The sequence below is a fragment of the Saccopteryx leptura genome, chromosome 5 (assembly GCF_036850995.1).
Source record: "Saccopteryx leptura isolate mSacLep1 chromosome 5, mSacLep1_pri_phased_curated, whole genome shotgun sequence".
In the NCBI taxonomy this organism is placed as follows: Eukaryota; Metazoa; Chordata; class Mammalia; order Chiroptera; family Emballonuridae; genus Saccopteryx; species Saccopteryx leptura.
Window position 1 is genome coordinate 108,107,424 of NC_089507.1, and position 23,708 is coordinate 108,131,131.

The following is a 23,708-nucleotide window of genomic DNA, read 5'->3' on the forward strand; positions in this document are numbered from 1 at the left end:
CTAATCATTTTAAAGTTTGTTTTTAAACTTCCTTCTCAAGGGCTTGACGTCACTCACAGAAATATAAAACAAATAGCTTGTTTCTGAGAGACTACCACAAATGCTGAGATACTTTTGAACAGAGTTTGAAATTAACAAACATTTTGTAATTTTATTATTTGTTATATTTGAGATTGTTTTTGTTCTTGAATTTGAATTAGAAATACTTATTAATATTTTACAATTTTCTTTTAAAAGGTATTTTTAAAAGCTCTTATAAGTGTAGCTAGAGACAATTTAGATTCTTTTAAGATCTTGACTTCACCATGAAATTGTGTCTGTTAAACTTAATTAAGCTAATTGAATTGAGAAGTCTATGTTATAAAGCTTTCTTAGATCATTTGTAAATAATAAATTTAGTAAAATCTTACTCTAGGAAACTTTTCTTAAGCATTTTAAAAAGTAATTAAGAGTATATATATAAAATTATGATATTACATTGCTCTTAATCCATAAAATATGTAAAAATAACATTAATCCATAAATTGTACAAAATGATCAGTACCATATTTCCCCATGTATAAGATGCACTTTTTTCTGAAAATTTTGGGGTCTAAAAACTGGGTGCATCTTCTACAGTGGTTGTAGATTTTTTTTTTTACTTGCATTTACCGCTTTTTTGCGCTTCTTTTTGCGCTCATTGTTGAAGACAGTGATTCGTCATCAGACACAAATGAGGCAAACTAATGGATGGGAGTTTTGACAGTGATAAGGAGTTGTATGAATTTTATGATGAATAAAACTTGAGTTCAATAACTTTATGTTATATATTTTGTTTCAAATTTCGGGCCCCAAAATTAAGGTGCATCTTACACATGGGAGCATCTTATACATGGGGGAATACAGTAAGTATTTCTTATATGCAAACAAAAGATAAAACTAAACTTTGAGTTATAGACACATTTTTTAAATTGTACAAAGGTATTTTAAACCATATATTTTGCTGAAATATTGTCATTCAACTCAAATTTAATAATTACATTTCTGATACCTTAATGCAAACTTTTTTTGTGTGTGTATTTTTTTGAAGCTGGAAACCGGGAGGCAGTCAGACTCCCGCATGCGCCCGACTGGGATCCACCCGGCATGCCCACCAGGGGGTAATGCTCTGCCCATCCGGGGCATTGCTCTGTTGCTACCAGAGCCACTCCAGCACCTGAGGCAGAGGCCATGGAGCCATCCCCAGCGCCCAGGCCAACTTTGCTCCAATGGAGCCTTGGCTGCGGGAGGGGAAGAGAGAGACAGAGAGGAAGGAGAGGGGGAGGGGTGGAGAAGCAGATGGGTGCTTCTCCTGTGTGCCCTGGCCGGGAATCGAACCCAGGACTTCCACACGTCAGGCCGACGCTCTACCACTGAGCCAACTGGCCAGGGCCTCTCAAACTTTTTAAAGTCAGGGCACATTTAAAATCCTACAAATAATTGTAGGTGCACTATATACAAATTTCTGAGAAATATGTTCTAATAATTAAGTCAAATATTAAAGAAAAAATATAAAGTCCAAGCGTGCTTTTATGATAAATGAAATAATTACGACAAAATTAAATTTATTTTGACATCAAAAAACATTTTTATCTTACATTTTTTGTTATACTTTTTAGAATTCATAAAAAAAGAGGGATTAAAAAATTAAAAAATGACAGAAAGTTATCTTTTTATATATATAGATACATTCTTAGAAAGATTTAGTAAATTTGGCAAGTCCTAGCGTGAATGTGTTAAGTTTTTTCATTCTTGTGTTTATGAGAAACATAAGCCTGATATGTCCTAGCAATTTCTTCAATGTTTGGGCATATGTTTGAAAGACAAACTCTCATTTCCTCATCAATACATTGAAGAATTCCTCTCTTTTTACTTTTAATTATGTTGAGGGTAGAAAATCCTAATTTGCATAAATAGGATGTTAAAAATTGTAGTAAAATGTTCAAAGCTTTTTTAGCTATTGCCACATATTCTTCTTTTATAGAAATCCAAAAGGCTTCAAGAGACAATTCCTTATGTTTAATCATCAATCCAAAACCTCCACCATACATATCATCTTAACTTTACACCAAACAAAGGATAGAAGAAACTTGCCTCTAATCTTTCCAGGGAACATGGGGGGTAGTGTAAACAATCCAGCACCACAGCTTAACAGCCTTTTGCAACCTAATCAGGCAAGTGAGGTGGGGGGTTGGCAGACTGTCAGTTTACAGCCAATTCCCCATACCTCTGTCCCCCAAAAATCTAAACTCCAAAAACCCTGTTGGTTTTTTGGTCCCCAACAGGCACATATTTCTCTGGAATACCATAGGGCGCACCTGGAAATATTCAAGGGCGCACCAATGCGCCATGGTGCACACTTTGAGAACCACTGCTTAATGTCTTGATGAATGGAGATAATTTGATCTAATTTTAGAGAAATTTATAAGCTCTTTGTTAGGTTAGCAATAACACAATTTAACTATTAATAAATAACTTTATTTTAAAGAAGGAATTTTGGTTTTCTGGTCATATTGCACTAAAACTGAATTTTCTTTTAGGTACGTGGGGGGGGGGGCTTAATAGAGGAGATGATTTCACTTATTGTCATATATAGCCAGGAAGACAGAAATTTCCCGGAAAGTAACTGAGCTCGTTACTTTAAACATAGCAAGTTGAAATCATAGTTTTTCATTTGATTTCTTTATTCCAACTTTGGGATAAGATGAAATAGCCAATTCCAGAACGAGAGGTGAAGATTTTTGTTGTACCTTTCAAATTGGTAATACATAAAACTTCTCTTAAATAAACAATGTGAAAATAAATCTGATGTCTAAGCTTTACTCTCTGTTGTTACACTGTGAGTGGCTCATGCAGAATTATCCAACTGTTTAAGAGTAGCATTCAAGCATACATTGTCAAACAGAAAAGAGTATTTGAAAGAGTGATGTTAACAATTTAAAGAAAGCATTCCTGAAAATGAGTTCCAACTTTTTGTTATTTTTTTTAAATAAATGTATAAATAAATGCAGAAATTATTTCCTAGAATTCACCCCAAAGAGTGTTTTAGGAATATAAACATTTATTAATTAACCCTCATGTGTTTAAAATACACACCTGTTTTACATGATTATGCACAGAAGCCAGTTTTTCATGAATAATATGTATTATTTTTTACATAATTTAAGATACCATATGCTTTATAATGAACAAAAACACTTAATGTATACAGTCATGTTAAACATTTACAGCATGAATCCTTATATACTTTTTTAAAGTGCTACCTAAGTGTGACAACAGGAACTTAAAGGATGTGATGTTCATGTGAAGTGTTCTATTAATTCAAAGTCACTGTAAATTCATTAATTTAGGTCATTCTGGTTATTGAGACAAATTTGGAACTCTTTTTGTGTTAAGTAATAAAATGTTTTTAAAAACCTGAAAACTAGATTTATTCATTGAGTACTTAAAATTCTAGTGTGTTTGTTCTTTAAGAAGAAGTCTACATAACTGTTTAAAAAAATTGACATTGGTAATTCTTTTAGGTTTTATAATTTACCAAAACTGGTTAATTTTACTGAAGTCATAAAGAATATTTATATGTACTTAAGAAATACTTTTCCATTAATATTTTTTTAATTTATTGATTTTAGAGAGAGCAGAAGGGGAGGGGGGGAAGATTTGTTTGTTGTTCCACTTATTTATGCACTTATTGGTCAATTCTTGTATGTGCAGGAATGAAACCTGCAACCATGGCATATCTAGATGATGCTCTAACCGACAGAGCAACCCAACCAGGGCAATTTTCCATTTCTTTTAGTTCCTGATTCCATTTTTTGTATTTCTCCCAGTAAGTCAGTTATTTATTTTGTGTCACTAATTCATTTTTTATATATTGAGTATTTGAAATGCCCTATACTTTGCCATGGTACATAGGTTACAGTAGTCTAAACTTTGATATTTTTAATGTATCCATATTAGAATTTTATTTTTGTGTTTCTACTAGATTTCCGTTTACTCAAAGTGTGCTCCATGGACCAGCACTTCCAGTATTACCTTGGAGCTTGTTAGAAATACAGAATCTCAGGCCATCCCTCACCTACTGAAACAGAATCCACACCTTAGCAAGATTCCCAAGCGATTCATATGCTGATTACCATTTAACAAAGCTCATCTAAAAGGCAGTCCTACACAGACTAGATGGTTAGATGAGATGGATATTCCAGCTCCTTAGAATCCATAATTCTTTTATTTCAGAAAAGATAGTTATTGAGATTCAAAGGGAGGTTAAGTGCAGAAAGTTTGAGGTTAGGCAAAATGGTTGAAACTCAGTTTTGCCACTGTTAGTTTTTAGTTTCTTTGGGCCTTTTAACTCATCTGAGGCTCAGTTCCCAGTCTGTGAGATGGAGATGCTAATGAAATAGTACCTGCCTGGCCCTGGCCGGTTGGCTCAGTGGTAGAGCGTCAGCCTGGCGTGCGGAGGTCCCGGGTTCGATTCCCAGCCAGGGCACACAGGAGAGGCGTCCATCTGCTTCTCCGCCCCTCCCCCTCTCCTTCCTCTCTGTCTCTCTCTTCCCCTCCCGCAGCCAAGGCTCCATTGGAGCAAAGTTGGCCTGGGCGCTGGGGATGGCTCCTTGGCCTCTGCCCCAGGTGCTGGAGTGGCTCTGGTCGTGGCAGAGCGACGCCCCCGGAGGGGCAGAGCATCGCCCCCTGGTGGGCAGAGCTTCGCCCTTGGTGAGCGTTCCGGGTGGATCCCGGTCGGAGCAATGCAGGAGTCTGTCTGACTGTCTCTCCCCGTTTCCAGCTTCAGAAAAATACAAAAAAAAAAAAAAAAAAAAAGAAATAGTACCTGCCTCACTGCTATGAGATGTAGGTCAAGTGTTTGCTCACATAATAACTCTCAGGAAATGATCAGTCTAACTCATATTGTTGTTAACTCACATTGCATTAAGTTGGGCCTGTTAAAGTAAGACAGGCCCACTAAACTTAGCAGGCTTGAATGATTGGGTCTATCTTTCTTGTAAAATCTAATTGGCTTTGCAGAGTCTGAAGTGATAGTTGCCTGTCTTAAAGAAAAGAGGCTATGAGGTCCCATGGTTTGATTTTTGTCACATATTATATTTTTAGGATTAAGCAAGAAGTAAAGAACCAACCTCTTTTGACTGTGAAAAGAGTCATTAGATTGGAGATCTAACAGTCTAGCTGGTTTCTTTTTACATTTAAATTCCCCTTTTCCTCCATCCCCTAGAGTTTGGGGAGTTAGTTCCCCCAAACAGCTGTAGAATGTCTTTAAACTCTGCCTCTCTCTAACTCATAATTAGGGCCACAGCATAGTGAAGTTCCGCCCTCCCCGCAGCAAGATGTGGAGGGATGTGTCTGGCTGGCCTTCTTTAGAGAACAGAATTTCATTTTCAGAAAACTCTGTTTTAGAAAGAATGAACCCAGGGTGATCTCAAGCTATTAGTCACAAATTTTCATCTTTATTAATAGTATTTCATCAGGAAGCTAATCTCAGTGACGGTGGGAGCAGTCTCCTAGTTAAAAACAAAAGCCCATACTTATTTAATATTCTTGTAATTCTTTTGACACTAAAACGTAATTCATGCTTAAAGAATAGAATTTTCAAAGTGCTTTCTCTAATTTAACCACTTTCCTGTTGTTTGGTACTTAGATTGTATTACACATACACACACTGTCCCATGGTGAACATTCTCATACATAAATATTTTTCTAAATCTTTATTTCCTTCACATAAATTTCAAAAAAGAGAATTCCTGAATATATACTTTTAAAAGAGTGGTATGTCTTTTCAAATTGCTTTTCTATTTATTTGAAATTTTCTTTTGTTTTTCAATTGCAGTTGGCATTCAGTATTAGTTTCAGATATATAACACAGTGATTAAACACTTATATACCTTACAAAGTGACCACCCCATTATTGCTTATTAGAAATGTTATACTCATTCAGATAGCCACCAACAGTGTTTGAGTTCACTTCACTCTAATATTGACTCATGTATTAAATGGTTAATTTAATACAATGAAATATTCAGCCATAAAAAAATAAGGAAATCCTGCCATTTGTGACAACATGGGTGGACTTTGAGGGCATTATGCTAACTTAAGTAAGTCAGATAGAGAAAGACAAATAACTATATCATACTATATAATATCACTTATACGTAGAATCTAAACAAAAGCAACAAACCCTCAAAGAGAACAAATTGATAGTTACCAGAGGCAAGGGGTGGGGAGGTAAGAGAAATGAGTAAAAGTGGTCAAAAAGGTACAAACTTTCAATTATAAAATAAATAAGTCCTAAAGATAATATACAGCATGGAGACTATAGTTAACAATACTGTATTGTATATTTGAAAGTTGCTAAGAGAATAGATTTTAGTTCTCATCACACACACAAAAAATGTAACTATGCCTGACCAGGTGGTGGCACAGTGGATAGAGCATCAACCTGGACCAGTGATGATCCAGGTTCAAAACCCCGAGGCCACTGGCTTCAGTGTGGGCTTATCTGGTTTGAGAGTAGGGTTGATGGCTTGAGTCCAGAACTTGCTGGCTTGAAGCCCAAGGTCGCTAGCTTGAGCAAGGGGTCACTGGCCCGGCTGGAGCCCCCCCAGTCAAGGCACAAATGAGAAGCAATCAATGACCAACTCAAGTGCCACAACTACGAGTTATTCTTCTCATCTCTCTACCTTCCTGTCTGCCTCCATTCTCTTTTTCTCTCTCTCTTAAAAAAAAAAAAATGCAACTCTGTGTGGTGATGGATAAGTTAATTAGACTTATTGTGGTGATCATTTCATAATACATACGTGTATTAAATCGTTATGCTGTACACTGAAACAAACACAATGTTACATGTCAATTATATCTGAATAAGTAATAAAATAAATAATAATTAAAATAAATTTAAAAATTTTAATAAAAACATCTCATTTTTAAATATTTGCATATTTCTGATTACTCTTTAGATTAAATATTTTCCACCTTTTTTAGCCATATTTGTTTCTTACTTATGAGTCATTGGGTAAGTTAACTCTCTGTACCTCAGTTTCTTCACCTTGTCAGTTTGTAAAATCATTGTGGAGACCAAATGGGTTAATGTATTCAGACATTTAGACTAGTAGGTGCTGTATCAGTGTCAATTATTAGTGCTGTTTGTCCTTGGTGAATGTTTGGTTTATGGCTTTTGTCCATTTTTTATATTGAGATTCAAGTGTTTAGAGTTGCGTGGAGCATTACTTCTTACTCCTTTGCATGAAGTTAGGAGAGGACAAAATTTTCTGATAACTTTAGTGACTGTTATTACCGAAGATGCTGGGAGCAAAGTGATGGCGTACTCCTTAGTATTGATATTATTATTCCCATTTTAAAGATAATAAAACAAAGGTTCAGAAAGTTTCAGTATTTTCCAGGATATAACTGACTTCTCGTCCTGTGCCACCTCCATGCTGCTGAGGATCCGTGGTCCCTCACCTCTCTGAATTGTACTGTTTGGTGCACCTTGCAATAGGGTAGTACCGCAGGGTGGGTGGTTGGTGCACCTTGCAATAGGGTAGTACCGCAGGGTGGGTGGTTGGTGTAGACTCTGGAGCCGCATGGGCTGAGTCTGGCTCTATCACTTACTAGCTCTGTGACGTTACAGGCACACTAACTTCACCTGTGAAGTAGAGTCCATGATAATACCTACCTGTGGGATTGTTGTGAGGATGAAGGCAGTGAATCTGTGCGTAAGTCACCTGGAACTGTAACCTTGTACGTGGCGATGTTCTGGGCCAGCTGCTGTGATCATGATTACACCGCTTTCAGGATCCTGTGTGGCTAGAAGGCCTAGCTAACACTGCAGGGCTGTTGCCTTTTTCTTGACTGCATACCACTCTGGGGGTAGGGAAGGCAATTCTTAGAAAATGAAAACTTTTACCTTTGCCCACCCTATGCCGTAATGAACCAACAAGGAGTTTTTTAAAAGAAAAATTATGCCAACTCTGATTTGATTTTGTGCAACTCAAAAGTCCCTCAGCAATGCCCTGGCCAACTGGCCCAGTGGTAGAGCGTTGGCCCAGTGTGTGGAAGTCCCGGGTTTAATTCCCAGCCAGGACACACAGGAGAAGCGCCTATCTGCTTCTCCATCCTTCCCCCTCTCTTTTCTCTCTGTCTCTCTCTTCCTCTCCTGCAGCCAAGGCTCTATTGGAGCAAAGTTGGCCCGGGTGCTGAGGATGGCTCCATGGCCTTCACCTTAGGCACTAAAATGGCTCTGGTTGCAACGTAATAACGTCCCAGATGGGCAGAGCATTGCCCCCTTGTGGGCTTGCCGGGTGGATTTTGGTCAGGCGCATGCGGGAGTCTATCTCTCTGCCTCCCCGCTTCTCACTTCAGAAAAATACAAAGAAAAAAAGAGTCCCTCAGTGTTCCCTAGCGGACACACTTTAATATTAGAATTCCCGGGTGAAGGGACTCACCAGTGAGGCTCCCATCACCCTCTCCCGCTGCCATCTCTTGCTTGGAAGCTGCTGAATGTTCTCATAACAAGGCCAATTTGCTCAATAGCCTGTTTTTTGTGCCCTGATGCATGCACTCTCTGGAGATTTTCACTGTTTGTGATGCAGAAAGCACCCCACATCCAGGGATTTGGAAAAAAAACACAAAAAAACAAAAAACACTTTGATCTGAAATGCAAAATCATTGGCAAAGGGGGGATTACATTTACCTACAGCATGCACTGCGGGGAGACCGTAACAAACTTTCCTTGCAAAGGTTCTCAGGATCTGTGATGGAGGTAAAGGCTAGCCCTTATTCATTCATTCACTCATCCATTCACTCATCCATTCATTTAGCAGGCATTTATTGAACCCTTCCTGTGAGCCAGGCACTGTGTTTCCTCCTGCCCTGAATTCAGGCTGAGAATATCTGATTCCACTATTATATCTTGATTCTTATTTCTGTTCCTCTAAACTAAGCTGGACAGCCTTCCTTAAGGAAGGCTTCCTTACACCTGCTATGTAAGGCTGATGAAGATCATAGCAGCTGTTATTTATGGAATATTTATGTGAGACACTATATTAAGTGATTTACTTGTAGTCATCAATCAAAACAATTTTATTTTGACCCACGATTTACAGATGATGGAAATAAGATTTAGAGAGTTATAAAAATGTGCCCAAGATCACATAGGTAATAAGAGGTAGAACCAGAATTTAAGCACAGGCCAGTTTGACTACACAATCCAAGCTCTTTGTTGCTCTAGCTACTTTTCTCACGAGGTCATTTAGCCTTTTATGTCCAACAACAAAATAACAAAGCAGCACCAAATGGCATTTCCTAAGTATTACTGCATAAGCACTGACCTTTACAACAAGTATTCTTAAGCCTTACAACTACTTTATGTGCCCTGCTATCTCCTGCCCATTTTTCAGATAACTTGTCCAAGGTCATCCAAATTAGAAGTGTCAGCTTTGGTATTTGTCACACAGCCCCCTAAAGAAACAGTCCCGTAATTAAAAGCAAACGGCTGTGTCTAGGATGCAGCCTGAAGAACAGTTATACTTTCTGAGGTATTAGAGAGTGAAAGTGATTAGGAGCTGAGTGTAGTGATGTATCCTGTGCCCTGTGGTCCCGCTCTCCCTCTCTGTAACAAGGCTATAAGGAGAAAGGCACATGCATCCTTATTAAGACACAGATGATCTCACCGTGCTAATGGGGGTGAAGTTCATTGTTAAATGAATCGTTTTCTCAATCCTCTGAGAGGTAGTATTTACTCTTTGGATTGAGTTTTCAGGGCTATGCATGGGGAAAATGTCAGACAATTTAAAATAGAAAAAGCTGCTTTTAATTGAAGAAGCCTTCCCCCCCCCCTTTTTTTTCTCTAAATATCCTAGTTCCTTGAAACTGGGAAATGGAAGGCAATATCTGTCACAAACTAACAAGTAAGTGAAAATCCAGTTCCCTTGACCCTTATTGGAGAAGTACAGGGGCCCATGCTCTGAGTGATGACCTTGATGCTCCTAGGCCTGGGCGTGATTATCAGTAGATGTGAAGGCCAGATGGTGAGTGCCTGTACAAATGGTGTTGTATATGCCTACGTTTGAAGGATGGCTTAATTTTCCTGACTTGTTGACATGCTGAAAACCACCATGAAAGTGCCTCTAAGAGTCTTAGATGTAGATTTGGAGAAGAAAATTATTTTCTATTTTCTCATCAGTTGAGGTAGTCAGAGGATTAAAAGTCAACTGTACTAAGATACTGGATTTAAAAATAAATAATTTTGATGAGGGAGTAATAAGATTGGCAGGAACTATCTTGTGCCTCATATATGACCTCCATAAATAAACCTTTTAATCACTCTTGTAAAAAAGGGAATTGTAGGCTTTGGCCCATTGGCTCAGTGGTAGAGCATTGGCCTGGTGTGTGGATGTCCTGGGTTTGATTACTGGTCAGGGTACACAGAAGTGCCCATCTGCTTCTCCACTCCTACCCCTCTCACTTCTCTTTCTCTCTTTTTCTCCCCTCCAGCAGCCAGGGATCAATTAGAGCAAGTCAATTAGAGTGAGTTGGCCCTGGCTGCTGAGGATGGCTCCATGGCCTCCACCTCAGGTGCTAAAATGGCTCTGGTTGCAATGGAGCAATGCCCCAGATGGGCAGAGCATCACCCCCTAGTGGGTTGGCTGGGTAGATCCCAGTCAGGGTACATGTGGGAGTCTGTCTCTGCCTCCTCTCCTCTCACTAAAAAAAAAAAGGGGGGGGGATCGTAGTAAGAACTAATTTGACTAATTAGATATCAGTATTACAGAAGCTATGCAGTTTGAAGCCTGGCATATCATATAATACACCAGTCGACCAACTTTTTTCTGTAAGGGCCAGATGGCAAATATTTTCAGTTTTGAGGATTCCCCCCCCCCCCCCCGTATCTTCAGTCACAATCGCTCAGTTCTGCTGTTGTGTTGCAAAAACAGCCATAGTCACAATGTATAACATGACTAAATATGGCTAAGCTCCAATAACACTTAACATAGGAACACTGAAATATGGATTTTATGTACTATAATTATCAAGTCATGAGATATTATTCTTCTGTTGATGGTTTTCAACTGCTGAAAAATGTGACCACCATTCTGGGTTCATGCAACTGGCAAAGAGAGACAGCAAGTTGACGTTGGTCCCAGAGCTGTAGCTGGCTGGTCCTTGGTACAGAATGTGTGATTAGAACTCTGAAGGTGGGTTTTTTTTATTTTAATTTATTGTGTTTACATAGACTCTAGAATCACCCCAAATCTGAACGTGTTTTTATACCATCAAAAGTGTAATGTGTTCTACACAAGCCTCATATAAATTTAAGACTGTACTGTAAATGACCCTGTGTAGAAAGCTATTTTATTTGAGTTTTCTGAAAATTATACTTGCCAACTCAAATATTAATTAACCTTTACTCTTTACTCAGATGTTATATTTAAATGTCTACCCAGATTTGGAAATTGACTGACAATGATTATTATGAAATACACAGGGCCCTTGACCTTTTTCTTCTGGTTCCTTCAAAAGCTCAAAAGGTCCTTGTCCTTATATAAATTAGAATCTGAGAACATGATGCATCAGTTGTTTGTAGAAGGTATTATCTTGGAGAAGCAGTCTAGCCAACAGTTTGTGTGGGGGTACAGGGAGCAGAATCCAGGACACCTGGAGGCAGAAACCACAGGGACCAGCAACAAAGAAAACTCAGCCAATCGTTGTACTGAATTTCTCCCTCTGTCTGAATACAAATCCTGAAATGTGTAAGTTTTCACGTTTGAATTATATTCAACTAACAATAGCATATTTGGTGATATGGCAATAGTTTAATTCTGAATGAGTGTTAATTGGGTATGTCAGTACTGAAATTATTTGTTTTCTAAAACACTGACACAACCTGAAGTTCTCTGATTTTTATAATTATATAACTCATACAGAATTTCTTTCTCTAGATTTGATTGCTTTAGTTTAGACAAAATCTTTTTGAGGCACGTGCTTTAGAACAATTAATGATGCATAACTATAATATTAGATTCCACAGTGACTGGTTAGGAAGAGGCTTCCTGAGTCGACCTTTTCACAGGTCGGGGCTGATTGGGACTGTGAACCTCAACTTAAAAAAACAAGACAAAAAATACCTCTTCTTGAGGTAATGTACAACATCATGACTGTAACAGTGCTGTATGATATATTAGAAAGTTGTTAAGAGAGTAAACCCTAAGAGTTCTCATCACAAGAAAAAAAATGTTTTTTTTCTTTTTCTTTATATTTCTGTGAGATAACGGATGGTAACTAAACTTACTGTGGTAGTAATTCTGGCCCTCATGTATACCAAAATTCGAGAATGCTCAAGTCCCTTATGTAAAATGGTGTAGTGTTGACATTAACCTGCATACATCCTCTTTATGTTTTAAATCGTCTCTAAATTACTTGTAATACCTAATACAATGTAGGTGCTATTTAAATAGTTGTTACACTGTATTGTGTAAAGAATAATGACAAGAAAAAAAGTTTGTTCATGTTTATTACAGGTGTAACTATCCTAGGCCAAACTATAAACTTAGTACATGTCAGCAGCAGCATAACTTTTTTGTCAAGTACTTTTATTAAATTTATTGTGGTGACATGGGTTATTAAGGGTATGTAAGTTTCAAGTGTACAATGTTACAATACACCATTTGTTTATTGCATTGTGTGCTCATCACTCAATTTTTCAAATGTTTTTAATCTGTGTTTGGTTGAATCCACGTATGCAGAACCCACGAATACAGGGGGCCGAGTGTATATGTAAGATGAATCACTGTTCTGCACACCTTAAACCTACAGAGTGCTGTATGTCAGTGAGCCTCAGGAAAACTAGGGAAAGATGCCTCTCCTTCGCTTTTCCTCCCAGCTCCCCGGCACGAATGCGATACGTGTCTGTGTCTGGAGCAGCCCCACTGGCTGCAGCTCCGTGGAGAACATGGCGGTGAGCAGGCCTTGCTCTCTGGGAGCTGACTTTCTGATCCAAAGTGTTTGTTAGCTTAATAGAGAGAAGTTCTTGCTGTCAGTCACTTTTTTTTTTTTTTAAGTTTGGAGGCTTACTCAGATTTCTCTGCCAGAAACCACATTGGTTTAAACATTTTTTTAAAATTGTGGTTAAATATACATAACAAAATTTATTATTTTAACCATTTTTGAGTATATAGTTCTGTGGCATTAGTGCAGTTGTTAAACACAAATTACCCCGCCCCTCTTCTCCCTAGCCTCTGCCAATCAGCATTCTACTTTGTGTCCAATGCTGCTCTAGGTGCCTCTGCAGGGGGTGTCATACATTTGCCTTTTGTGATTGGCTTATTACGTTAAGCATAATGTCTTCAAAGTTCATCCGAAACTAAATTTAGGAATGTCTTTATTTTTTATATTAATTTTTTTATTTTAATTCAATTAGGTTAAAGCAGTGGTAGTCAACCTGGTCCCTACCGCCCACTAGTGGGCGTTCTAGCTTTCATGGTGGGCAGTAGCGGAGCAACCAAAGTATAAATAAAAAGATAGATTTAACTATAGTAAGTTGTTTTATAAAAATTTATTCTGCCAAACAGCGAAAATTCAACATAAAGTACTTGGTAAGTAATTATTATTATAGCTTTAACTTGCTGGAACTCTGCTTTATAAATTTTATAAAGTAAAGTTACTTCCCTACTTTATAAATCATCATTACTGTGGAACCGGTGGGTGGTTAGAAAATTTTACTACTAACAGAGATACAAAAGTGGGCGGTAGGTATAAAAACGTTGACTACCCCTGGGTTAAAGCCTTTTATTTCAAGAACAACAAAGTTCTTATTTCCTTGAAAAAAATATTTTTTAAATGTTGACTGAATCCCCAAACAATATTTTTATTGTGTTTTTGCCTGCACTAAAAATGAAAAAATAATTAGTGGTTGAAAAGCCTTGAGTATTAGTCTAACTATGAGAACCAAAGTCCACTCCTTGTATTTGGGTAAGGAATTATTTTGAGGATGGTCCTCTTTTAATCACTGTCAATAGTAAATGAGAAATTTTTAATTAGGAAAACTAAGTTTTGCAGGTTATTTTTAGAGAAAGATGAGCAGAATAGCAAATTATTCTTAATTTTTCAGATCTCTACAGAAAATATGAAGAAGAAAACAATAAGTAATATCCCAACTGGGGAAATCTTACTTTTTAGAAAATGTATAAAACTTTCTCCATGCAAACCTGATGTAATCCAAATGGTATTAATTAGCATATTTCTCCTTATGAAAAGAAGACTGTGGTGCTCTCCCTTGAGGATGGGCTGTCTTGCTTGTAAGACCCACAGAAGACAGTCTGGATAATGAGCACAGTAGGTTTTCTGAAAGTAGAAGGAAGTGAAGTCAACAGAGTTGCTAATTCTCACTGCTGAGATCAAGTCTTCAGACTCAGTGCCAGCTGGGAAAATTATACTCCTGGCTACTCTCCTTTGGTTCTGTTGTCAGGAATAAACAGGTAGGAGCTGCCACATAGCTTCCTACCTAATAGAAGGCTCATTTTCCTGTGATTTAATTGCCTGCAGAGGTTGAAATGTGGAGCTAGAATTGGATCAGTGAGTGTTCATGAAATATGTGTTTCACACAGGCAAAAGTTGACCCTGAGAGCTATTGTTCCCTAACAGTGTGCATTCCTGGTGCGGCTTACCCAGAGCCCAGACCCTGCTGGCCATAGGCAAGTAGGCTCCACCCAATTCCAGGCATCTCTCTGAATGTCTGTGGAGACATTCTCATCCAGTGTACTTGGTTCTTTGTGAAACCTATAAAAGGATAACTTGAAATGCATTGAACTTCCATTTTTGAAGTGGGACCTTCACGTATTTTCACCATATCATCATATTCAAATAGTTATGTACAATTATAAATTATGCACATTGGGGCTCTGATATTAGTGTTTTTAAAATTACTGAAGAGGGCTATAACTCTTTAGTATAGCAAATAATAATATTAACAAAAGAAAAAGAGAGTGTTTTGCCTCAGCTTGGATCTCTTATCTTCTAGCATTGTCTAGATTTGTCCAGATTTTTTAAGAGGGTAGTCTCCTCTTTGCAATAGGCTTTGCAACTGTATTATCACCCCAGGAACTGTTTTTGTCCCTGCTTACAGTTTTATCTTTCTCTTTTATCTTTCTCATATTTGGATGCCTCACTGGTAGGAAATAGAGATTATTTGCTAAACAATGCACTGAGTCCAAAGAAGTTGTCTTTTTACCTACTTAATACTCAATATCACCCAGTTTGATATAATAGACATATACTTTATTCACTTACTCAAAAATATTAATGAGCACCTACTATGTACCAGGGTAGAACCAGGCCAATTTAAAGTTAAAATTCCTGAAGCTCCAAATGGAAATCTGACAGTGAGCAGAGAGCTGACACACAGCCTCTGTGTTGCATTAGGGCTCTGTCGAAGTCCCTGAGGGGCTTTCGAGTGTGAGTCAACAGCCTATCTCAGTGGTTCTCAAAGTGTGCGCCCTAGAAGATTTCCAAGTGTGCCCTATGGTATTCCAGAGAAACATGTGCCTGTTGGGGACCGAAAGACCAGCAGGATTTTAGGAGTTTAGATTTTGGGGGGACAGAGGTGTGGGGAATTGGCTATAAGCTGACAGTCTGCCCAACCCCCCACTTCACTTGCCTGATTAGGTTGCAAAAGGCTGTTAAGCTGTGGTGCTGGATTGTTTACACTACCCCCCATATTCCCCAGAAAGACTGGAGGCAAGTTTCTTCTATCTTTTGTTTGGTGTAAAGTTATGATATGTATGGTGGGGGTTTTCTGCACTCAGCACAATTAAGAGTAAAAAGAGAGAAATTCTTCAATATATTAATGAGGAAATGAGAGTTTGTCTTTCAAATAGATGCCAAACATTGAAGAAATCACTAGGACACATCAGGCTCATGTTTCTCATAAACACAAGAATGAAAATACTTAGCACATTCCCTGAGACCTGCCGAATTTACTAAATCTTACTAAGAATGTATCTATATATGTAAAAAGATAACTTTTTTGTTGTTTTTCTATTTTTTTTGTGTGTGTGGCAGAGACAGAGAGTGTCAGAGAGAGGGACAGATAGGGAAAGACAGACAGGAAGGGAGAGAGATGAGAAGCATCAATTCTTCGTTGCAGCTCCTTAGTTGTTCATTGATCGATTTCTCATATGTGCCTTCAGCAGACTGAGTAACCCCTTGCTTGAGCCAGCGACCTTGGGTCCAAGCTGGTGAGCCTTACTCAAATCAGATGAGCCCACACTCAAGCTGGCGACCTCAGGGTCTCAAACCTGGGTCCTCCACATCCCAGTCTGACACTCTAGCCACTGCGCCACTGCCTAGTCAGGCCGTTTTTCTATTTTTTAACCCCTCTTTTTTATGAATTCTCAAAAGCATAACTCAAAAAACGTAACATAAAAATTTTTTTAATGTCAGAATAAATTTAATTTTGTATTTATTTTGTTTAATTACTATAAAAGCACGCTTGGACTTTATATTTTTCTTTAATATTTGACTTAATTATTACATTTTTCTCAGAAATTTGTATGTATTGCGCCTACAATTATTTGTAGGATTTTAAATGCGCCCTGACTTCAAAAACTTTGAGAACCACTGGCCTATCCTATTTGTTCAAGATCCTTTTCATTACTGCCCCTTTAACGACAGCTCACCACATCTGGGTCTGGAAGTGTGTACACTGGTGGGGAAGTGTATCCTAAGAAGAATGAACCTGATAAGAGACCAGAACAAATCTATAAAGAGGCTCAAGGCCAATTGGCTAGGGGATTCAGGATGTCTGGTATCCATAGGAGCTGGAGCTACTCTGAATAATATGGTAGCCCTCATCATGTATGGCTATTTAAATATTAATTGATGCAAATTAATAAAACTTTAAAAAATCAGTTTCTTAGAGGCCCTGGCCAGTTTGCTTTGTGGTAGAGCATTAGCCCAGCATGTGTATGTCCCGGGTTCGATTTCCGGTCAGGGCACACAGGAGAAGCACCCATCTGCTTCTCCACCCCTCCCCCTCTCCTTCCTCTCTGTCTCTCTCTTCCTCTCCCTCAGCGAGGCTCCATTGGAACAAAGATGGACCGGGCGCTAGGGATGGCTCTGTGGCCTCTGCCTCAGGTGCTAGAATGGCTCTGGATGCAACAGCGCGACGTCCCAGAGGGGCAGAACATCGCCCCCTGGTGGGCATGCTGGGTGGATCCCGGTCGGGTACATGCGGGAGTCTGTCTGACTGCCTCCCTGTTTCTAGCTTCGGAAAAATGAAGAAAAAAAAAAAGGAGCAGTGCTTGTTTAGAAAGAGTGGCATGGACCACAGGTGTTCATGCAAGGCCAGAGAAGAACCTTCTAGAGCTCCCAACCTTCGGCCCGGGCACCTCTTTTCCAGATTTAAGGGGCAAGCTGCTTTATAGAGCTTGCATTCTAACTGAGGTCAAGAGGGGTAGGACAGATAATTAAACTGTAAACAGTGATTAAACAAATGTTCATAATCTTCAAGAAACTCCAAAGAAAATAAATGGTGGTGTAATAAAAACTGTAGAAAGAGATGGAAGAAGAGTTGTAAGCAGTGGGAAAACCAGAAGTAGAAGTTGTAAAGCAAAAAGCATCTGTCGTATAGAAAAACAAACAGGAAAGCTGGTGGTCACAGCTGGAAGGCAGTGAAGGAAAGTGTGAGATGCATTTGGAGAGGTAGCCAAGGCCACATTATATAGGTACCTGAGGGGTTTGGGTTTTATTTGAAGTGCAATGGGAAGAAATTGAAGTCTTTTAAACAGGATAGTGATGTGACCTAATATATGTTTGAAAAAAATTGATCTAGCCACTGGGTGTAGAAATGTGTGGATTGGGTCAGAAGCAGAAAGACCAATTAGAAAGCTGTTTCAAGAGTCTTACCTGCAAGGTTAGTGACTTGTCTCGCGTTGTGGGGTGAAGTGGGAGTGGTGGCTAGTGATATTTTCATAGAGATGGATAACAAAGCAGCTTCTCTTTCAGCCAACAAATATTTATTGAGTGCCAGCTATGTACCAGACCCTATGCTGGGAATTCAACAGTGAACAAAAGTGACACAAATCCCTGTCTTTTTTGGTTGTTGTTGTTTTTCTGAAGTGAGAAGTGAGGAGACAGAGAGACAAACTCCCACATGCGCCTGACCGGGATCCACCTGGCAAGCCACAAGGGGGTGATGCTCTGCCCATCTGAGACATTACTCTGTTGCAACCCAAGCCATTCCAGCATCTGAGGTGAAGGTCATGGAGCCATCCTCAGTGCCAGGGCCAACTTTGATCCAATGAAGGCTTTGCTGCAGGAGGTGAAGAGAGAGATAGAGAGAAAAAAGAAGGGGAATGGTGAAGAAGCAGATCAGTGCTTCTCCTGTGTGCCCTGGCCAGGAATTAAACCCAGGACTTCCACATGCTGGGCTGACACTCTACCACTGAACCAACTGGCCAGGGCCTGTAGTTTACATATTCCGTATATTCTCAATGTATAAGACGCTCCCATGTATAAGATGCACCTTAATTTGGGGGCTCGAAATTTGAAAAGAAAATGTATTACATAGTTATTGAACTCTAGTTTTATTCATAAAATTCATACAGCTTGTCATGTCAAAATTCCCATCCATTAGCTTGTCCTCATTGTGTCTGATGATAAATCACTGTCTTTAACTATGAGCACAAAACAAGTATGAAAAAGCAGAAAATTCAAGTAAAAAAATCTACAATTACTGTATAAGATACATCCAGTTTTTAAACCCCCAAATTTTTTTAAAAACGTGCGTCTTATACATGGAGGAATGTGGTAAGTGGCAGAGTCGAGTCATAAATAAATCCATAAATATCTGTATGGTGTGTCAAGTGAGAAGATGGAGAAATATAAAGCAGAGAAAGGGGAATAGTGAGTAGCTGATGGATTACCATTTTAAATACTATGACCTTTGACATTGGAAATGTACAAAGACATTTTGAGAGTAAAGAAAAAAGTGTTTCCAGAAGTGGAGGTAACAGGGCCAAAAAGACACAATGATCCTTCAGAGTCCCATAGTCATTCACTAAATCAGTACTGAGACACCCTCCAAAAAATCAGGGTCAGCTTCTTGCCTCTGGGTTGGATTGCCAATATCATTCATTGGTCATGTCTTGGGAGAAACTTGAATATTTATCATCATAAAAATGAGGTATACCTCTTCTTAATTTTTTTATTTATTAATTGATTTTTGGAGAAAGGGAAGAGAGAGAGAAAGAAAGAGAGAGGAAGAGTGAGAAAGGGAGAAGAACCAGGAAGTATCTGTTCATAGTAGTTTCTTCCTATATGTGCCTTGACCAGGCAAGCCCAGGGATTCAAACTGGTGACCTCAGCATTCCAGGTTGATGCTTTATCCACTGCATCACCACAGGTCAGGCTGTATACCTCTTCTTTAATTGATTAAAATCCAAGTAACGGCTGTATATATGAAAAATTTACTACAAAAATTGAGAACATAAAAGGATTTTGTAAATCTCTATAAAAAATGACCAAGGAATTTTATTTTTAAAAGTATTATGAACATGGTAAACACACACACACACACACACTCACAACTTCAGGCATTACAAGGAAAAAAGTCAGATCTTCCTATTCCTGGCCCTGGATTCTTCTGGTTTCCTTCCTGGAGGTAACCGCTGTTAACAGTCTCTTGAGTGTCCAGGCATAGAAGTTCTGTCTTGAATGAACAAAAAGGTCACATGAAGAACTTCAAAAAACACTGATACCTGATTCTGCCCTTCAGAGCTTCTGATTGAATTGGTCTGCAATATGACTCAGGCACAGAGACTTTTCTCAAGGTAATTTTAATGTGTAGCCACTCAAATATTCTAGAGATAGCCTAGATACTAATATATACATGCATTTTAAAAATAATATTTATACACATGATAGCAGACAGTATCTGCTGTTTTGCCTCTTTCTTTTTACCTGTAAATATATCTTGGAGATTGTTCCAGGTTAGCAAATATTGCCAGATATACACAAATCCCTGTCTTGTTCATTTTAATGTCTAGATATTATACCATCATATGGCTGCCACGTAATCAGATGCAATATTACTAAATTACTCCGCTAGCACTGGACAGTTGTCATTTGAAGTCATTTGTTAACACAAATAATGCCATAATGAACATTCTTACATATCCAATACAAACACTGGTGTTTTCTTTGATTTTCCCCCTTTTCAAAACATCATAACTGAAGTTGGGCCTTTCTTTTCCTCTGAGTATCTCTTCCAACTTTTTGCCTCTTTTTTTATGGGATTATTGTTTTTTTTCTTATTGAGTTCCAAGATATATATGAAGGAAATAAATGCTTTATCAATGGTAAATTTTTTTATTTTATTTTTTGTATTTTTCTGAAGTTGGAAATGGGGAGGCAGTCAGACAGACTCCCACATGTGCCCGACCGGGATCCACCCGCATGCCCACCAGGGGGCGATGCTCTGCCCACCAGGGGGCGATGCTCTGCCCCTCCGGGGCTTCTCTCTGTTGCAACCAGGGCCATTCTAGCCCCTGAGGCAGAGGCCATGGAGCCATCCTCAGCACCCGGGACAAGTTTGCTCCAATGGAGCCTTGCCTGAGGGAGGGGAAGAGAGAGACAGAGAGGAAGGAGAGGGGGAGGGGTGGAGAAGCAGATGGGTGCTTCTCCTGTGTGCCCTAGCCTGGAATCAAACCCGGGACTCCTGCACACCAGGCCGACGCTCTACCACTGAGCCAACCAGCCAGGGCCAAAGGTAGATATTTTTTATAGTTTTATTGATCTTTTGTTTTATTTATGATTTTCAATTCTGTGAAGTAAAATGCATGGCTCTTATGTCTTTAAATTTTAAAATATCCATCAGTCGTTGATGTAGATCCTCTAAGCTACTTGAGGACAGGGGATGTGTCTTATTTGTTCTTGAATCCCCAGTGCCTGGCCCACGGCAGCATGATTGATGTAAACATGATGATGATGAAGAATCATTTAAGTTGATTCCATGTATTCATCCAGAAGATGTTTAGGAATTAATGGTATTGCCATACTTTAATTTCCTTTGTAATAGAATGCATCAGTTTATACCTGGACCACTGAGCATGTATCCATCCAGGTTAGCTCAAAAGCCCTCCTCTTGCTTATTAAGCTTTAACTCCTTAAACACACTAAGATCATTTTTCTCATGTCAGTCTGTCTGCCTTAGAACATTGTTCCCTTTCCTCTTTCTGTGATGTCTGCCTGCAAACTTCAAAACCCGCCCTAAATACCCTTCTCCTTTTGGAAGCCTTTCCCCTGGTCTCCTGCAACCTTCTCTCAGAGCACCCTGTGTTTTCCCTTTACAGTAATTACCAAAAAAGTCATAAAGCAATGTTTTGTGTTGTTACTTCTATAATGTCTGTCTCCTTCACTGTACTGTCGTCTTCCCAAATGGGCACCCACACTGAAGATACAGAGGTGAAGAAAACCTAACTCCCTGACTTCATCAATGATGTTACATTCTAATGTATCTGTATGTTGGGGAAGGGGAGATAAAATAATAATACTTAGTTATATACATATTAAATGATTGTCATTTAAGGTAAGTGAAAGACCACATAGGTGTATGTATATCTTTGGTTTGCAGGGTCCAAATCTGGTGTCTCTGTTAACAGTAGAAGCATCAGATATATAAATATGCATGCTGTGCCTGGCCTGTGGTGGTGCAGTGGATAGAGTGTCGACCTAGAGAATGCTGAGGTCAACAGTTCAAAACCCTGGGCTTGCCTAGTCCAGGCACATTTGACAAGCAACAAGCAATCAATGAACAACTAAAGTGACTATACTTCTCACTTACCCCGACCTCTTCTCTCTGTAAAATCAATAAATACAAAATCTTTAAAAATATATGCATGCTCTACTGGCCTATGAAATAGTGGTCCCAGGCCATAGTGAAAAAGGTCACCAGGCAGTGGTCAGCAGCAGACCACTTTTCTAATCTTTACCAAACTGTCAAACCATTTCTGCCTTGCTTGTTGGAAGTTTTGCCATCATTGAAGTTCAATATACTTTTAAACTTAAAATAGTATGTGTCTAAGTCATTTGGACAGCTATAATAAAATACCTTAGATTGAGTGGCTTATAAACAACAGAACTTTATTTCTCACAGTTCTAGAGGCTGCGAAGTCCAAGATTAAAACCCTGGAAGATTCGGTGTCTGGTGAGAGCCTGCTCTCTGGTTCACAGATGACTGTCTTTTCTCTGTGTCCTTACATGGCAGAGGAGGTCTAGAACACTCTCTGGAGTCTCTTTAATAAGAACACTAGGCAGTGTGTATGTGGGGGGAGGAGGTTAAAGGGATTGATTTTAATTTTTTTTTTAATTTTTTTTGTATTTTTTTGAAGCTGGAAACGGGGAGAGACAGTCAGACAGACTCCCGCATGTGCCCAACCGGGATCCACCCGGCACGCCCACCAGGGGCTACGCTCTGCCCACTAGGGGGCGATGCTCTTCCCCTCCGGGGCGTCGCTCTGCCGTGACCAGAGCCACTCTAGTGCCTGGGGCAGAGGCCAAGGAGCCATCCCCAGCGCCCAGGCCATCTTTGCTCCAGTGGAGCCTTGGCTGCGGGAGGGGAAGAGAGAGACAGAGAGGAAGGGGAGGGGGGTGGAGAAGCAAATGGGCACTTCTCCTAGGTGCCCTGGCTGGGAATCGAACCCGGGTCCCCCGCACGCCAGGCCGACGCTCTACCGCTGAGCCAACCAACCAGGGCCAAAGGGATTGATTTTAAAAAAAGGAAATACTCACTGGCATGTACGCATTGTGATTATAGGATCAGGGGAGGCGGGAGGGTGGAAGAGGGTATGGAGGGATAAGTGGTGATGGACAGAAACGTGACTTGGAGTGGTGAACACACAATACAGTGTACAGGTGATGTGTTATAGAATTGTGTACCTGAAACCTATATAATTTTGTTAACCAGTGTAATCCTAATAAATTCAATAAAAAGGAAAAAAACTAATCCTATTCTTGAGGTCTCTACCCTAATAAACTAATTACTTCCCAAAGGCCCCACCTCCAGATATCACCTTGGGTATTTGGGTTTTAACATGAATTTTGGGGTACAGAGGTGAATATTTTTATTGCAAATATTCAATATGTGGGGCTACATTCAGTCTATGGCACTATGTATTGAATAGTTACAATAAAAAATTATTTCTTGTCCCTGGCCGGATGGCTCAGTGGTAGAGCGTCGGCCTGGCATGCAGGGGTCCTGGGTTCGATTCCCGGCCAGGGCACACAGGAGAAGCGCCCATCTGCTTCTCCACCCCTCCCCCTCTCCTTCCTCTCTGTCTCTCTCTTCCCCTCCTGCAGCCAAGGCTCCATTGGAGCAAAGTTGGCCCAGGCATTGAGGATGGCTCCATGGCCTCTGCCTCAGGCACTAGAATGCCTCTGGTTGCAGTGGAGCAACGCCCCAGATGGGCAGAGCATCGCTCCCTGGTGGGCATGCCGGGTGAATCCTAGTGGGTGCATGCGGGAGTCTGTCTGATTGCCTCCCTGTTTCCAACTTCAGAAAAATACAAAAAAAAATTATTTATTTATGAGACAGGAAATATTATAAGAATTGCTTTCTTCCGATTGTCTATATCCTATGTTTTGTTAAACCTTGTTAATATTTTCTGGATTTTCTAACATTGATATTT

The 23,708-nt window shown here is 39.5% G+C and overlaps 1 protein-coding gene across 12 annotated transcripts in view; it reads left to right on the forward strand.

Moving 5' to 3' along the window:
* CACNB2 (calcium voltage-gated channel auxiliary subunit beta 2) overlaps window positions 1-23,708 on the forward strand; it is a 417,779-nt gene that overhangs the window by 230,093 nt on the left and 163,978 nt on the right. The window contains exon 1 of one of the 12 annotated variants that reach the window (XM_066387408.1): window positions 11,618-11,777. The exons of the other annotated variants lie outside the window; for them this stretch is intronic. The gene's annotated coding sequence lies outside the window, so the exon portion shown is untranslated. Of the gene's footprint in view, window positions 1-11,617; window positions 11,778-23,708 lie in introns of those variants that run through there. 12 annotated transcript variants of the gene reach the window in all.